An 18,253-nucleotide genomic window follows, 5' to 3' on the forward strand; every position below is an offset into this window, starting at 1 on the left:
TAATAATAAATAAATACAATCTCTGTTCTGGCCAGGCATTCACACCTGTAATCCCAGCACTTTGGGAGGCTGAGGTGGGTGGATCACCTGAGATCAGGAGTTTTGAGACCAGCCTGGCCAACATGGCGAAACCCCGTCTCTACTGAAAATACAAAAATTAGCAGGAAATGGTTGCATGTGCCTGTAATCCCAGCTACTTAGGGGGCTGAGGCAGAAGGATCACTTAAACCTGGGAGGTGGAGGTTGCAGTGAGCTGAGATCATGCCACTGCACTCCAGCCTGGGCAACAGAGCAAGAACTCTGTTTAAAAACAAAAAGAAAAAAATAAAAAAAACCCTCCATCTGTTCCTTCAAGGCATGGGACGGTGGGCTGGATTTCAGTTGAAATTTCGAGAATCACAGCCTGAGATAATCTAAACCCTGATTTTCCGAAATTCCCCAGGGCTTCCACCAGGGGGCGCCGAGCTCCTGCCGAACCAGGGGCGCCCACGGGAACCGCAGTGGATTCCTCACTCGTGCCCTGGGGCTTCGACCCTGAGGAAGGGGCCTCCTTCTACTCAGGACCCGCCACCCGGGAGAGTCCGTGGTTAAGGACAGTCAGTCACCAGGCAAGGTAAGGAGGAAAATGCTTCCTGTCAGCAGCCACAAGTGCTGAGGAGGGAGTCCTGCCATGGGCCTTACTTCCCTGTCACGGTCTACGCAGCCTATTGTAAAATGGTGTCCCTTCTGCCCGACGTTGGCTGCGTGTCATGACAGGTGAGTGCAGCTTGTCTTACAGATCCGGGCTTGTTTCTGGGGAGAGATCACGGTGCTGAGAAAGGAGTGACACTGAGCAGTGCCATCAGGATGGGCGGGGGCGGCGGTGACTGGGGACCCGCAGGTGCTGCGGGGTCACAGACACTTTCACTCGTGTTTTAATAGCTCATTTGTCTCACGGCATTAAAGTAGTTGAAACAGTATGGATATATTTAACAGTACGCCACATGATAACTAGAAATGTTAAGTTTAAATACATTGTTTATACCTCTCCACGCAAAATAACATATACCAAATATTCATATATAAATATGCAAAGATTGTGAGCTCAACAAAGTGCAGATTTAGCTTGAAAATCTGGGGAGGGGATATGATGTCTTCGACCCTTTCCTATACCTGCCAGAGTACAGGAACTGCAGGAGCAGTTCTTACTTTTGTTTGAGGGCCACGTAGCTGGGGATCTGGGCAGGAGCAGTTCTTATTGTTGTTTGAGGGCCGGGCATCCGGGGATCTAGGCAGGAGCAGTTCTTTTTGCATTTTGATGATCATGCAGCTGTGGCCCTGGGCAGGAAGAGTTCTTTCTGTTTTTTGACGACCACGCAGCTGGGAATCTGGCAGGAGCAGTTCTTTTTGTCCTTTTAGGGCCACACAGCTGTAGACCTGGGTAGGAGCAGTTCTTATTTTAGTTGGAGGGTTTCACAGCTGTGACCCTTTGCAGGAGCAGTTGTTTTGTTGTTAGAGGGTTACACAGCTGTGGCCCTGGGCAGAAGCAGTTGTTTTTGTTGTTTGAGGGTGGCAGAGTTATCGACCTGGGCCGGAGGTGATGTTAATTTTGTTTGAGGCCACGGAGTTTGGGGTTTGGGCTGGAGAAGTTCTTACCATAGTTTGTGGGCCGCAGAGCTGTGTCCCTGTGCAGTAGCAGTTCTTTTTGTCATTTCAGGGCCGGGCCGCTTGGTATCTGGGCAGGAGCAGTTCTTTGTGTTGTTTGTGGGCTGCACAGCTGCTGACCTGTGCAGGAGGGGTCTTACATAATCCACACAGATGGTGTTCTGTGCAGGCGTGGTTCTTACCTTAGGTTGATGGCCGCATTTGGGTACCTGGACAGGAGTAGTTGTTACTTTAGTTTGAGGGCTGCACTGCTGGGGACTTGGGCAGGAGAGGTTCTTACTTTAGTTTGAGGACTGTGCATTTGGAGACAGGACAGGAGTGGTTCTTACCTTAGTCTGAGGGGGCAGGAGCGGTTTTTACTTTAGTTAGAGTCAGAGATTCCAGAGAATCCAGTGTTGCTGTTGAGTAAGGGTAGGTTAGCTGGAATCCTTGCAAGGAGTCAGTGATGCTGTTATGTCTGAGGTTCTTGGAGCTAAACATGGAGCCAAAATTGGAAAGGAGAGAGAGAGAGAGTCACAGGAGGGCACCTGGAACTGTAGATGTAGCTGTACACCAAGCCAGCTAAGCCTGGGAGTGTCTCAGGCCTAGGTATCAATGCATTCTCTTTCCTCCTTCACAGTTGGGATTTGTTTTCTGTCTCACAAGACAGAAAGACCCTGATCAATATCCTTAGCAATTGAAAAGCTTTAAAAAAACTAAATGATGTTGACAATAATAATAGTAGAAATTTAACCAGGATTATCCTGACTGATAGAGACAAAATCACACATACACACAAAATATGTCTTTTCAATAGTTAGTAAAATAAAAATAAATAGAAAAATAGGTCCAAGTAAAGCTCTATAGTTGTTTCATGGAGAAGGGGTGAAGGACAGAGGTGATTCTGAGAGTTGCTGCTGATGGACACACGGAGAACTTACATTTTCCACACGCAGTTTCTGTGCACGATGATCTGTGAGACCTGGCAGCTGGGTCACTTTGCACAGCTGGGGATGCAGTGAGCGTCACAGAAGGACCCCGTCCCAGCTGGTCCTGCCTCTCTGCTGTGGTAAGTGTGGCCTCTGATCTCCGACAACTGACTGAGTTTTGAGGGGAGGCCAGGTCTGTGAGCACAAGGGTATCCATGGTGAGGTTCCGTGGGTGGAACATCTCAGATGTGCTTGAGGTTCCTTCCTGATGCTCATCTGCCATCTTGCTCTTGAACGCATCTTGTTTATAACTGTCTTCTCAATACTGTATAGGAAATAAACACTTGTATAATATGGGTCAGGCATAAGGAATGTTCACACATTGGACACACGGGACCTCCACCAAGTTTAGGGAATAGAATCTGAAGAAACCGAACTTTGGATGCTCCCTGGAGGCCCCTCCCGAATCCCAGTCCCTTCCGTTCTCCTTCAGAGGGAGTGGCTTTCTGCTTTAGTCTTTATCATTCCCGTACTTTTCTTCGTGGCACGTTTCTTTCCCCGCATTTGTGCGCATCCCTAAACAGCACTGCATGTGGTTTTTGAACACTCTGTTGTCTTTTTGAGACAGGGTCTTGCTGTGTTACTTCGGCTGAGGTTTTGAACTTTGATGTGAAGAAGTCTCCTGTGTGGCTGCTTCTCTGCTGCACTGGCTCTGAGCATTTGCTCCACGTCTGTTTTCTTCCTCCGTTCTCTTCCTGAAACCGTCCACACTGACCCGATTCATTTTCATTGCTACATCATCTCTCATGGTGGACGGAACTGTGGGAAATGTCTTCGTTTTCCTGCTGATGAGTGTTTGGCCAGGTGGGCCCCTAGGCCCGTGTTACTGCGAAGGTTCTTGGGCATTTCTTTTGTACACAAGTGCAGTTTCTTCTGGTGAGTAGCTTTCAATTTTTAAAATTTCATCCCAGTGAGACATGTAATTTTCCTCATAAGCCACGACACACACCGTTTCATAAGCAAGCACAGCAACAGTAATTCACAGTCATTCTTCGTGGTGGCTGAGCATTCCTGTGGCTCTCCATTTTCCCCAACACTTGCACTGATTGTGGGATTTTTGCCAGTCTGCTGGGTGTCACCTGGTATCTCACCCTGTTAGGCTGAGACCCTTTTCATGATTTTATCGGCCATTCCTCTACATTTTTTTCTTCTGTGAAGGGCTGGTTCAGCTCTTTTGCCATGTTTCTGTTTACTTGTTTATATTTTTGCCTTTTTCTAATATTACTATTACTATGCTCTGTCCCCCACGCTGGAGTGCAGTGGCACAATCTCAGCTCACTGCAACCTCTGCCTTCTGGGTTCAAGCGATTCTCCTTCCTCAGCCTCCTGAGTAGCTGAGATTACAGATATGCACCACCACACCCAGCCAATTTTTATTTTGTAGTTTTAGTAGAGACAGGGCTTCACCATGCTCATCTTAAATTGCTGAGCTCAGGTGATCCACCCACCTTGGCCTCCCAAAGTCCCGGGATTACACAGGTGTGAGCCACTGCTCCTGGGCTCATTTCTTAAACTTTTTAATCATGATTTTTCTAACACATTCAGCCTCATATGATGTCCTGAGGCAATGTGGACAAGGTAATTTATTGATTGGAAAGTGTAGTAAAACGTTTTACTGTATTTCAGAATAAGTAGATTCACAATGATAAAGTAAATATATCGGGAATGGTCAGTATTTATTTCAGTAAACATCTTCTAGGAAAAAAGTATCTTGCAATTTGTGAGCCTCAAATATCTGAGACAGGTCTGTCAATTTAGAAAGCTTATTTGGCCAAGATTGAGGAATGTGCCTGTGACCCAGCCTCAGGAGGTCCTGATGACGTGTGCCCAAGGTCAGGGCACAGCTTGGTTCAGCACATTTTGGGGAGACATGAGGCATCATTAATATATTTAAGATGTACATTGGTTTCATCCAGAGAGGCAGGACAACTCCAAGCAGGGCTGGAGTCTCACAAGCATCACTCAGAGAGGGAAATGGCTTCTCTACGTGCAGGGGAACACAATTGTTTAAAAGGCTTCTGCAGTGGGGCATTGGGTGGAAGGGAACATGGAGCTGGGAAGAGTTTAGCTTTTGCTTTTAACAGAGTGAATCATCAGCTGCAGAACCAGGGAACCAGCAGGCTGGAGCCGATTCCCCCAGGGACTGTGGCTGGCTGGGCTGTAGTCAAATGCAGGTGAGGTCTGACCACGCAACAGGTTGTCAAATGACATTCAAGATGGGGAACGACGTAGAGTCACCGATCAAAGCGAGTTCCTGTGTGTGTTTCCTGGGTTTCCATGGACTAAATGCGTCTGCTCACTCCTGCCAGGCCACTGGGTCTCTGTGCTTCCCTGGAGGTGGGTGTGTGGCCTGAGGGAGGTGCCTGCGGCCTCCTGCCTGTGTGGGGAACACACATGTGAGAGTGACCAGAAGGAGGAGGCAGAGGAGGGGACCCTCAGAGCAGCTGGTCTGCTGTGGCTTGTGGACTTCTGTATTCCAAGTCTCTGGAGGTGCCATTCTACTCACACATAATTGATCCTCAGCCCAATAGAAATGTCTTCACGGCAGATCCCTAGACTGCACATACAAAACATTCACCATTCTGGATAAAAATATTCATAAACATTGTTTCAGAAATTGTCTTGGCTTGTCAGTGTGTACAGGTACCTTTCTGTGCTTCATGGTTGTGTGTCTGCACATACGCTTCCGTCTCTGTGTGTTCCTGTGTCGGCATGTGTGTGTGTTTGGGGAGGGTGGAAGAGGCCACCTTGCCGAGGATGAGTCTGACCTGCCTCGCCATCTCCCCCGCCATCCACTGGTCGTTCTTGTGCAGCACTGGCCTATTGTTTGAAGCCGACTGGGTGCAGTGAATAACGTTTCATTTGTTTTCATAAAGCTGTGGTTGCAAAGCCAGAGTGAGATGCCAGTGAGGACATCACAGGCCCTCGTCCTAGTCTGTTTCTCTGTCTACGTAGGCATGTATCTAAGGACTTTAGCCAATATACACACAAAAAATCTATAAATCCACGAGACAAAACACACAGCTCAGTAGCACAGTAGTTAGAAACTTGTACCAATGCCTCAGAAAGAAAATATCCAAATAACTGGTTAATGTGTTAAAAGGGCTCATATCATTACTGTTCAGGAAACAAGGATTAAAAACCCAAATGTGATGCCTCTGTATACTTACTACATGCTGAAATTAAAAAGGCAGAAACCTAAATCAAGTACTGGGAGTGGCATGAGGCAGCTGGAACTTGTGTGTGCTGTTGGGGAGCAGAAAGGCGCAGGCCAGGAAAACCACCTACAGGAACTCACCAGGTCAAATGTACAGAAAGTGCCTGAGAAGCCAGCCCTGCACTCACTCACCTTCTATCGGCCGGCCTCTGAGACGTGATAGTAGCCTCTGTGATACAACATGGCTCCTCATCAGTGTGTGCCTGGCCACCTGTGTGCAGGTGCATCTGTGCACCTGGAGAAATGGACCGGGATGGCCACAGCAGAGTGCTTGCAAACCCTAGCCAGGAGCCCAGCGCTGCGTCCCTGTGCAGGGGACAGATGTCTGAAGATGAGACTTATCAGGGACTCACAGAAACTGCTCATCTGGATTTTCTACTCAAGGGAAAGGTGACAAATTCTGCTCATAAAGAGATAAGCAGGGCCGGGCAAGGTGGCTCATGCCTGTAATCCCAGCACTTTGGGAGGTTGAGGCGGGTGGATTACCTGAGGTCAGGAGTTTAAGACCAGCCTGGCCAACATGATGAAACCGGTCTCTACAAAAATACAAACATCAGCTGGGTGTGGTGGCATGTGCCTGTAATCCCAGCTACTCTGGAGGCTGAGGTAGAAGAATCACTTTAACCTGGGAGGCAGAGGTTGCAGTGAGCCGAGATTGTGCCAGTGTGAGACTCCATCTAAAAAAAAGCAAAGATAAGGAGAACTTTCAAAAATGAAATTTTAATGCAAGTATTTAAACATTTTTTTCCATTTGTAAAATCAAAATGGAGCTAGGAGTGTGGCTCAGGGCTGGCTGCTCAGGCATTCTCGGGTTCCTGCTGGAACCTGTGGGCAGAGGCCGGACAACCACCCCAGCAGTCTCCGCACCCTCCAAGAGGGAGGACATTGCCAAGAATGTTGTTAATCATATTTGCTGATTTGTCAAGATGAGGACTTTGTAGTCTGAAACAACTGAGTAGTTGATTACAGTTAAATCATGGCAGATGCTTCTGACTTAACGTTTTCCCTCTCCAGCGTGCCCTACGACGAGTCTGTCTTTCCCCCTTAACTTAAATGTTGCTAATCTCAATGCCCGTGTAGCAACTATGGTGTTTTGCCTCTAAGACTTCAAAGTCCATTCAACTTTAATCAATCAAGGCCAAAAAAGAAATTTCATTACAGATTGTGGGCATTTTCACTGAATTCAGTAGCCAATGCTAGCAAAAAGTCATCACTAGGAAGCACCTTCAGATAACTTTAAAGTAAAGCATTTTTATCTTGTTGAAATTAAAAATTAATGGAGGGTGTTAAATTTTGATTTTTATGTTGAACAGTGATTCAGCACTCAATACACCTTGCTCCAGAAATATTAAAAGCCTGGAATTTATGACAATAATGAATCTTGTTTTATTGAAATAATAGAGACAAATGGATTGCAAGAAAGAAACATGGCAAACAATAAGTTGGAAAACTGCTGTTATAAAATCATTCACTTTGGGGCAATATGCACCGCCTCTGGAATGATGAAACACTTTGGTATTGGGAGACTGGAGGCAGAATTGTTATTCAGAACTTGGTACAACGCCAAGGACAGTGACTCCCAAGCTGAAAATGAAGGACAAACGTTGCTGTGTGCAGTGTCATGGTGACAGGAGAAGCTCTGTTCTTTTTTGTTTTAATTTTTTAATTTCTCGAGACAAGATCTTGCCCTGTCACCAGGGCCGGAGTGCAGAGGCACAGTTGCAGCTCTCTGCAGCCTTGACCTCCTGGGCTCAAGCGATCCTCTCACCTCAGCCTCCCAAGTAGCTGGGATCACAGGCACACACCACCAGGCCAGGATAATTTTTAAAATTTTTTTGTAGAGATGAGGTTTCACCACGTTGCCCAGGCTGGCCTCAAACTCCTGGGCACGGGCCATCCTCCCAGCTTAGCCTCCCACAGTGCTGGGATTACAGGCGTGAGCCGCCTCACCAGCAGAAGTCCCTTTCTTGGAGTTCATGCTTGACTTTGCTCTGCTGAGGGTGACCTGGCCGCAGGGTCCCCTGAGATGCCAAGAGGAAAAAGTGTTCTCAGACCTCCCTCCTTCTCCACTTGATGACAGCATCTGATCTGCTCTGCTTTACACCACGTACCCCAAAGGAGTCACCAACCTTTCTAAGAGCTGTCCACCTCTTGACCTGATAGATTTTAATACAACCAAACAGCCTTTGTCCTGGGACTAAGGAAGCAGGGCTGACGACTTCACGTGCCACAGCATTTTAGGTGAGCCATTGGCAAAAAGGAAGACAGAGCTGAGTCTTTCATGCCCCGTGGCCTGCTACTCCCCATCTGGGAATTTGCCCTGAAAATAGTCCAGAATGTGGGCTCAGATTGAACCAAATCGCTGCAGTGTTTTCAGTGTTGGGAATATGTTAAATTATTCACATCATGTTGTAGAATGTTTAACAACATAGAAAGCTATGGAATGAGGCCACGCCATGGTTTTGTCAAAACCCAGCAGCCTCAGAGCAGATGTGGACGGGAGGTGCCCAGCAACAGTCAGACACGCAGCCAGTGCGGAGTCAGACACACAGCCAGTGCCCCAGCGCTGGAGACCCGGGTAGCAAAAATCGACTTTGCAGTTTTCCCTTGCTCCAGCACTCAGCAACGTAGATGTTTTGTGGAGGTGGTCACCAGGGACCCCTAGAGAGGGGAATGAGGATAGCAGGGCCCCTGAGTGGTCACCACTTGGCACTATGAGGGCCTGAGCCTCCTGTGTAAATGCCTTCGGTGTAAGGCAGTGGAGTTGGAGTCATGTGGCTGGGCCTCGAGCAGCCTGATGGACTGGGGCCCCCAACCAACAGCAAGAGGCTCACAGGGAGCCCAGGGAGAAGGGGATGGAACCATCCAGACAGCACAGGGACCCGACATGGTTAGGGGAGGGAGGAGGCAGGAATGTTGAGTAGGGGAGGGAACCGGGGTAGAGCCCTCCACCCTTTTCTGTGACACCTGCTTCCCAGCTGGCCTGTAAGCCTCAGGGAGAGGGTGTGTCTGCTGTGGGGGAGGCTGGTTGGCGTAGGGACCACACCCTCTGCTCCGAGTGCCGACTGGGATCCATAGCCCCAGCTTCGGCCACTCTGGAAGGGCACAGCCTCTGTTTCCCTGGCTTTTTCAAAGCCAGATTTTGCCACCTCACTTGCAGGTTGAGAGGCCACGCGTCTCCTTGGTAATCCGGGAGCCCCTGCCACCCATAGTTTTGGGCAGATGGTGTCCCAGTCATGCCTGGCACCTGGCTATACACAGACCCTGTGACCCTGTGGCCAAAGTGCCTCGGAGCCATGCCACGTGTTTCTCAGGGGGCTGCAACGTCTTTGGGATTATTATTATTATTATTATTGAGATAGTATCTTGGTCTATTGCCAAGCTGGGACTAGAGTGCAGTACTGCGATCATAGCTCACTGCAGCTTCAGCCTCCTTCAAGTGATCCTCTCCCCTCAGTCTCCAAAGTAGCTGGAGCCACCGGTGCCTACCACTATGCCCAGCTAATTTTGTTAAAAAAATATTTTTTGTAGAGATGGGGTTTTGCTATGCTGCCCAGGCTGATCTCGAACTCCTGGACTCAAGTGATCTGCCTATCTTGGTCTCCCAGAAGGTTGGGATTAAAGGCATGAGCCACTGCACCTGGTCAGTGTTTTGAACATGATGAAAAATGGTCTGAGGCTGGGCAAGTTTTCAGTGAAGAGAGAGAGGAGTGGGTTTGCTGGGGCAGACGGGGAGAACTCAAATTATTTGGTGATTGAACCCCAGTAAGAATTGATATCTATGGAGTTAAATGGGCAAGTTACAAAGCCACATACTGTGTCCTGGCTTTTATAAAATAACTGTTGTTTTCTATAACAACTTCTGCCACTGGAGGTTTATGGTCTAAAACATGCATGCACACATAGGCAGTAGCATCCATGCATGTGCGTATGCTTGCACATGCATGTACACACATGCACACAGGAGTGTATAGCTCCAGGATGGCAGTGCTTGGCCTTGCTTGTTCCCTCAGTGTCCTCCTGACGTAGACCCAGGCCTTGCCTGTCGTGTGTGGGCCTTAGGCCTCAGGAGTGTGGATTGCAGGTGCACCAATGAAGGAGGAGGAGTGATGGCAAGAGGGGCAAGTGCCAGCCAGCAGAAGCGAGGCCCTCATGCCTGGGACACTTGGTCAGGAGGACCGGCCACAGGAGGAACCTCTGGAGTGAGGGACCTTCCATCCCCACAGCCCAGCTGGGCTTCCAGGCTGGTCCTCTTCCTGGCTCCTAGTGGCTTCTTAAGTAACACTGCCTACTTTGTACTAACCCAGGAAAAAAACGGAAGCACTAAGACACCAATAACGGTGTGTCTAATGCCACAGCATTAAATGTATTGCTCACGATACTGCTTGCTTTTAACAGAAAAATGAAATGATGTCTAAAAATGAAGATTTAGGGAGACACAAAAAGTAAATAGAAATGATAAAGTTGACAACTGCAGTCACAATGAAATGAGAAAAGTAAATCCCATGAGAAATAACAATTGTACAGAAGAAAGAATAGGATCAATCACAACCCTTTGCAGCCAAGGAGAAAATGTAAACAGTCTATCATGGTTTTCAGCTTAATTTTGTGTGACTACATAGTAAGTTTTACAGATTGTATTCCTTCATCAGATATTTTGTAGATCTGAGGTTCAAACATCAAATTAAAACAGATTAAATCCCATTATACCTTTCAATTAAAAAATTAACACTTATAAAAGTTAACTAATTTTTTGCATATGAGAAATCTGCAAGATTAAAATGCTATTAGAGAACAATGGCCTGTCCAGGTGCCTCATCTCATGCCTGTAATCCCAGCACTTTGGGAGGCTGAGGCCAGAGGATCACTTGACCCCAGGAGTTCCAGATCAGCCTGGGCAACATGGTGAAATCCAGTCTGCAAAACAAAAACAAAAACAAAAAATCATCCAGGCATGCACCTGTATTTCCAGCTACTCAGGAAGCTGAGGTGGGAGGAGCATTTGATCCTGGGAGGTGGAGGCTGCAGTGATCCATGATTGTGCCACTGCCCTCCAGTCTGGGTGACAGAGTGAGACCCTGTCTCCAAGAAACACAAACAAAAAACAATGGTTCCTTACTTTTTTGACCAAAAAAATACACTTATATACAAGGGATGGAAATGACCATTTCTTCATGTGGTTAAGTTAATTTGTGAAGTAATATTTTGGAAATTCTTAGTTCTTAAAAGGCCTCACATTTTCTTTTTTTAAATTGTTTAATTTTTTTATTACATTTTAGATTTTGGGGTACATGTGAAGAACATGCAAGATTGTTGCATAGGTACACACATGGCAGTGTGATTTGCTGCCTTCCTCCCCTTCACGTATATCTGGCATTTCTCCCCATGCTATCTCTCCCCACCCCCCGCTGTCCCTCCCCTATCTCCCCCCCAACAGACCCCAGTGTGTGAGGCTCCCCTCCCTGTGTACATGTGTTCTCATTAACACCCGCCTATGAGTGAGAACATGCGGTGTTTGATTTTCTGTTCTTGTGTCAGTTTGCTGATAATGATGGTTTCCAGGTTCATCCATGTCCCTACAAAGGACACAAACTCATCGTTTTTGATGGCTGCATAATATTCCATGTTGTATATGTGCCACATTTTCCCTGTCCAGTCTATCGTTGATGGGCATTTGGGTTGGTTCCAGGTCTTTGCGATTGTAAACAGTGCTTCATTGAACATTCGTGTGCATGTGTCCTTATAGTAGAACGATTTGTAATCCTTTGGATATATACCCAGTAATGGGATTGCTGGGTCAAATGGAATTTCTATTTCTAGGTCCTTGAGGAATCGCCACACTGTCTTCCACAATGGTTGAACTAATTTACACTCCCACCAACAGTGTAAAAGTGTTCCTATTTCTCCACATCCTCTCCAGCATCTGTTGTCTCCAGATTTTTTAATGATCGCCATTCTAAGTGGCGTGAGATGGTATCTCAATGTAGTTTTGATTTGTGTTTCTCTAATGACCAGTGATGATGAGCATTTTTTCATATGTTTGTTGGCTTCATGTATGTCTTCTTTTGTAAAGTGTCTGTTCATATCCTTTGCCCACTTTTGAATGGGCTTATTTTTTTTTTCCTTGTAAATCTGTTTTAGTTCTTTGTAGATTCTGGATATCAGCCCTTTGTCAGATGGGTAGACAGCAAAATTTTTTTCCCATTCTGTTGGTTGCCGATTCACTCTAATGACTGTTTCTTTTTTTTTGCAGAAGCTGTGGAGTTTATTTAGGTCCCATTTGTCTATTTTGGCTTCTGTTGAAAAGGCCTCACATTTTTAAGAATAAGTTCGTGCCATTCTTTGGAAAATGGAGAGTCAGCAGATGATTCTGAAAGTGAAAGAGGCCATTTTGGCTTCCAAATACATGGGGTCAGCATTGTCTTCAAAACTGATAATATTTTGTGAGCATGTTCCTGCTTATTTTTCTTCTTATATCATAATTTTAATGCTATACATTTAAATACCTATTAAAGGACAATTCTGCATCTTACCATTGCAAAACATATGAAATGTCTCATTTGCGATTTGAGACTGGACAGTGGCACCTGTGTGAACTGGTCATTTTACTGAGGTCCAGAAGCAGCTCAGGGACAGCCAGGGATGGCTCCTTCTGCTGCTGGGTCATGTCTGCCGAGGTCTTCCCATCCGGAATTACGATGTCACACGTCATCTCAAGAGATGTGGACAATCACAAGATATCTAAACCAACAGTGCCTGATTTTCTCATCTGCAGTTCTTACCTGTGAGCATATTATTACTGCTCAGAAAGCACTTTAGAAGCAAACGCATAAATGATGTGGACAGATATGGAATGTGCCTTTAAGTTCTCTGATGAGCAGATGCTGAGATGAAGTCAGGAGAGGAGAGAAAGCAAAGGTCAGGCCGAGGCCCAGGCTGGAGGTTGGACAAGGGAAGTCTCACATCACAGTGCAGACAGCAGGTGCACAGCAGGTGTGGATGTGGCAGATGCGGACATGGCAGGTGTGTATGTGATGGGCCCTGAGGGAACCCAGGCTGGGTCCCCAGTGAGGGGAGCCCCGGGGAAGCCCTCCAGAGCTCCATTGCTGGCTGTGTGCTGGAAGAGCGTGGCCCTGTGGCGGGGGCTGTGGGCTCACTGGCCGTCTTGCAGCCAGCAGCACGTGCTGTCTGTAGGGAAGTCTGCACAGTGCACCTCCATATCTGACATTGACTTTGGGAGGAAATGGCAGCTCACTGTGTCCACCCAGCAGCATGTGTGGGGGAGACACGGCCAGAGCCACTGCACCTACTCTAGGTCTCAGCATCTGTGACATCTTGTGGTGCCACGGTGACCATTTTCCATGAATGAAGACTATGTAATCCACAATAGATGTGTCAGGCCTGGCCCAGACACTCATGGAAAATGATCACAGCACACTGTGACCTTGTGGCACTGCAGTGACCATTTTCCATGAATGAAGACTCTGTAATCCATAATAGATGTGATGTGTCAGGCCTGGCCCAGCACGGCCCAGATTCTGCTGCTGCAGTCACTCAACTCTGTGCTCATTTTCAGCCCAAGTCCCCAGACACGGAGTGGAGTGGTGGGATCCAGAGAACGTCGAAGGCAGTGAGTGCTCCAGCTGTTCATTCCTCTTGAGGCGCTGAGTTTCTGGGCCACGTTAGAATTGTTTAAATTGGAAATAGTTGTGAGATTCCAAAGTGTTCTTAAAATAGTACAAGTGATTACTCTTTACTCAGATTTCCCAAAGGTTACTGTCATAGCACATTTGATTTATGATTCCTGCATGTGAATGTGTGTACTCAGGCAGACAGGAGCATGGGTGGATGTGTAGGTAGGTAGGAAGTAGATGTGTGGAGAGATGGGCAGGTGGGCAGGTGGTTTGTTAAAGAGATAGGTAGATGGGTAAGTCGATGAGTAGATGGGCAGGTAGATGGTTAGGTAGATGGATTGAGAGATGGATAGTGGGTAGGTAAATGGATGAGTAGATGTATGGAGAGATCGATGGGTAAGTAGATTGTTAAGAGATGTGTAGATGGGCCAGTAAATGGGTAGATGGGTAGGTAGGTATGTAGATACATGGGTAGGAGGTGGGTAGGTAGGTGAGTAGATGAGTAGGTAGATGGGGATATGGGTAGGTAGGTAGGTAGATATGCAGATACATGGATAGGCAGATGGGTAGGTAGATGGTAGATGGGTAGGTAGATGTGTAGATGGGTAGGAAGGTGAGTGGATGGGTAGGTGGATGTGTAGATGGGTAGGTAGATGAACAGATGGGTAAGTAGATGGTGGATGGGTAGGGGGGACAGTAGTTGAATGTACATGTTTTGTTAATCACTGGAGACTTCCTAATGTGCTTGTTGTATTGAAAACTTCTTGATAACTAGAGTTGCATTTCAGCTACATCCATATTAAAGTATCCATATTATGAATATTTTAATAATCCCATTAATTGACTTTTTTTTTTACACTTATAAAACTTTAATACCTTTTTTCCCATTTAATTTGCCAGCCCTCAAGCCTCTTCTTTTATGGAGCTATGTGCCTGTTTTATTTACATGTGTTTTAGAATAAACATGCAGTTGGGTCGCGCCTTCTCTTCCAAGGGCCGAGGCTTCATGACTGGACTCTCTTCCTCATGAAGCAGTGCTTTGTCAGGATACATGCCACAGTCTAACAACAGAGAAACTATGACTTAATAGGGAAAATGTATTATAAATAAAAACTGCCATAAGATAATGGGACATCCTCAGGAAGCTTCCATGGGTGGTGGAAGGTGAAGGGAGTCCGCATGTCACAGGGTGAGAGCTGGAGCAAGAGGAGGCAGGTACCAGGCTCTTTAAACTGATGGGTAGAGAGGGCTTCATGGTTTTACCAGCCAGGAGACACCGGGGGCCTGTGGGGCTCAGCCCAAAAGGACTTTCTGATGGAGGGGAGGGCCTGGGTTTCATATACTGGAGAGCTTAAAGGCCTACACACCACACAAGTTAGAATTGGCAAGAAGGTGGATTCAGAGCCACATGAGGACAATTCTCTTGGGAGCAGAACTCTGGCAGCAAGAGGCTTCCTTGGAGAGAAGCGAGCGGCCGCTGTGTGTGTGGGGAGGAGGCCTCCTGCAGGCAGTGGAGACGCCGTTTTACTGTTCAAGGTTGAATTTGATGGCTGCTTCTGTACTGATCCAGTTGGGAAACAGAAACCACCTGGTATTTCAAAGAAATGTGAGGTTGAACCCGGGTGCGCTTTGCTTAGACGCTGGAGGATGAGGAGGGCACTGGGCATGTTAGTTCTCTATCATGGGTAACCGGTGACCCTAACTCAGCCACAGCAGCTCAAATTTATCACCCACAGCTCCGTGGACCAGCAGTCAGGGGCTGCGTCCCTGCTCAGGGTCTCACAAGGACTGGGCCGGGCTTTACCTGAGGTTTAAAGAGCCTGGTACCTGCCCCTGCTTGCTCTGGCTCTCACCCTGTGATGCGTGGGCTCCCTTCACCTTCCACCACCTGTAGAAGCTTCCTGAGGCCTCACCAGGAGCCGGGCTGCCTGTGCAGCCTGCAGCACCTTGAGCCAGTTAAACCTCCTTTCTTTTCTTTTTCTTTTGTTTGTTGTTGAGACGGAGTCTTGCTCCGTCACCCAGGCTGGAGTGCAGTGGTGTGATCTCGGCTCACTGCAACCTCCGCTCCCCACGTTCAAGTGACTCTCCTACCTCAGCCTCCTGAGTAGCTGGGACTACAGGCACTCACCACCACACCCAGCTAATTTTTTTTTTTTTTTTTTTTGTCTTTTCAATAGAGACAGGTTTCACCATGTTAGCCAGGATGGTCTCCATCTCCTGACCTCGTGATCCACCCACGTCGGCCTCCAAAAGTGCTGGGGTTGCAGGCGTGAGCCACCACGCCCAGCCTTAAACCTCCTTTCTTTACACTTTACCCAGCCTCGGGCATTCTTTTATAGCAATGTGAAAATGGACTGGCACAGGCCTTCCGGGCACCGTGGAAAAACCTAAGCCAAACCCAAGCAAGAGCCTGTGGTGGGTGTGAGCCGGACAGGTGGGGCTGGTGCAGAGGGTGCAGGGCGGGAGTGTGTCCAGGAGGGACAAAGTCATCCAGCACCCTGGGGTTGCTGTGGCACTGGTGAGTGCCTGTGGCTTCCTGAGGGCTGCTATGTAGTGACTGTGCACAGCAGCTCACAGATGCACCGAGAGTCTGAGGGGATTTGCACAGGCACCGAGACGCTGTGTCCAAAGTGGTTTCAGATGATCTTTGTCAGGAAAATGTCATCTCAGCAGTTTGCAGTACCGATGGGTCCATGTTACACCCCCGACCCATTTTACAGACCTCACTGAAGATGAGACGATTTGTGTGATCTGAACTAGGAAGTGTGGGTTACATGAGCGTGTGTGTGTGTGTGAGCATGTGAGTGTGTGGCCATGGAGGGAAGTCCATGCCAAGTGAGCTTGGCCAGGAGGCTGAGACAGGAGACCCACTGGAGCCTGGGAGGCAGAAGTTGCAGTTAGCCAACATCGTGCCATTGCACTCCAGTCTAGCTGACAGAGACCGTGCCTCAAAAAAACAAAAACAAAAATGTTTATATGTGAATTTGTGTCAGATCAAAATTATATTTAAAATTATACCCATACCAATCCATATGTGAGCCTGCACCGTATAGCTGGTATTCTACTCTTCATCTTGGTAAGCTTCTCAGAAATTCCAGAAGACACTGCCGAGAGGCTCTGCTGTTTATTTGTAGTTGTATTTATATAATAGGCTTTATTTTATTTTGAATTTATATGTACATAGTAGTTATTAAATATTTATAAAATATACATCCCTAATACACATTTCAAAAGAAATGAATCTGTAATAAAATATTTTAAAATCGTTTGTATTTTATTAGTGGGGCATAATCCTTTTGTTTTCAGAAAAACTATGATTACATTGTATGAAATGAAGTGCCAATTAGTAATATTTTGATGAGGGGACTATGATTGAAATAAAGGGAAAAAAATAATCCAATAGTAAGATCTTGGTCTTCTTCCTCTACTTGGTCTGGCCTGTTTTACCATATAAACTAATTATCTCCTGGGCACCAAGTAACCTGGTCCAAAACTCTTCCAGAGTCTTCTAACTCCTTCCAGGTTGTTCCATTCTGTCACCCCACATCATAAAGTTCATCACTGAGTCAAATGCATTCCCCTTCCACTGTATCTCTCCCAAGCCCTCTTTCCCTCCACTACCCTTCTAACCATCCACTCACAGAAGGACATTGCTGAACTGCCAAGGCACAGCTGGGGAGCGGGTTGGCCAGGGTGGCCAGTGCAGGTGTGGCCCTGCATGGCGGTGGCACTACCAGCATTGTGGTTGCAGCAGTCCTGCTATGCTCCTGGGTGCCCTGCAGTGGTGGCCCAGCCAGCTGAGCAGCCACAGGGGCCTCCCTCAGAGGCCACCTTCCCGTGCCCTCTCTGGCAAATGTACCCAGTCACCGTTCTCTCATAGGGTCTGGCCCTGGGAGGTGCCTCTCAGATATTTTCCAAGTCCTCCCTTTTGGAAACAAGGATGCATGAGTGGTTGGGGAAAATGTCCAGGCCAGGAAAAGCCAATGCAGGTGGACCAGGAGGATGTCTGGCACCGGTGGTGTGCCTTCCCCCCTGGGGTTAAGCCGATCCCTCCCAGAGACATTAGGAATGGCTGCTGGGTGTCAACTGGCTGCCAGGTCTTTTTGTTGTTGTTTTTTGAGGTGAGGGGGACATGCTCTCTGCTCACTACAACCTCCTCTCCCAGGATCAAGCGATCCTTCCACCTAGGTGGGACTACAGGCACATGCCACCAAGCCTGGCTAATTATATTTTATTTTTTGTGGAGACTGGGTCTCACTATGTTTACCAGGCTGGTCTTCAACTCCTGGGCTCAAGTGATCCACCAGCCTCATCGTCCCAAAGTGCTGGAATTACAGGTATGTGCCTCTGTACCTGTGCATGGCAGCCACTTTTATATCCTCTTGTAAGTTTCACCAGCTGGCCATACCAGGTGAGCTGCGGTATTTATATTTATTGTGGGATCTGAGTTGAGAGGTGGTAAAATCTCCATGTTTGTGCAATAATTGTCATTATTGTCGTTGTTATTATTAAAACCTTTAGTGTTGTTGTTAGCTCTTATAAAATCACTAAACTTTGTCCCCCAAAAGTACGCACTTGATTGAAAATGACAAAGGAGAGATTTCTGCAGAGAGAAATTTCAAAAGCCACCAAGGAACAGGGGATTGCCAGCTCCAGCCTCAGAGGCTTAGACCCACAACCTGCAGCAACCAGCCCGGAAAGCCAGACCACAACCTCTGCAGCCATCAGCCCCAGGCAATTAGGAGCTAATCAGGGACTGACAGCTTCCCTCCTTTCAAATCCTCCTTCCA

The 18,253-nt window shown here is 47.3% G+C and overlaps 1 long non-coding RNA gene across 3 annotated transcripts; it reads left to right on the top strand.

The window, feature by feature from the left end:
* The first annotated feature begins 426 nt into the window (after nt 1–426).
* Nucleotides 427–16,865, top strand: LOC135273257 (uncharacterized). Of its 3 annotated transcripts, XR_010341054.1 has the most exons (4): nt 427–613; nt 2,580–2,692; nt 3,181–3,488; nt 12,083–16,865. It is a non-coding gene; the product is annotated as an uncharacterized LOC135273257 (long non-coding RNA). The 3 variants fall into 3 exon arrangements; XR_010341052.1 differs by lacking the exon at nt 427–613 and having other exon boundaries at nt 625–2,692; XR_010341053.1 differs by lacking the exons at nt 427–613; nt 3,181–3,488 and having other exon boundaries at nt 625–2,692.
* Nucleotides 16,866–18,253: the final 1,388 nt, after the last annotated feature.

The sequence above is a fragment of the Aotus nancymaae genome, unplaced genomic scaffold, assembly GCF_030222135.1.
Source record: "Aotus nancymaae isolate 86718 unplaced genomic scaffold, 86718_ANA_hifiasm-v0.15.2.pri h1tg000670c, whole genome shotgun sequence".
NCBI classification, from domain to species: domain Eukaryota; kingdom Metazoa; phylum Chordata; class Mammalia; order Primates; family Aotidae; genus Aotus; species Aotus nancymaae.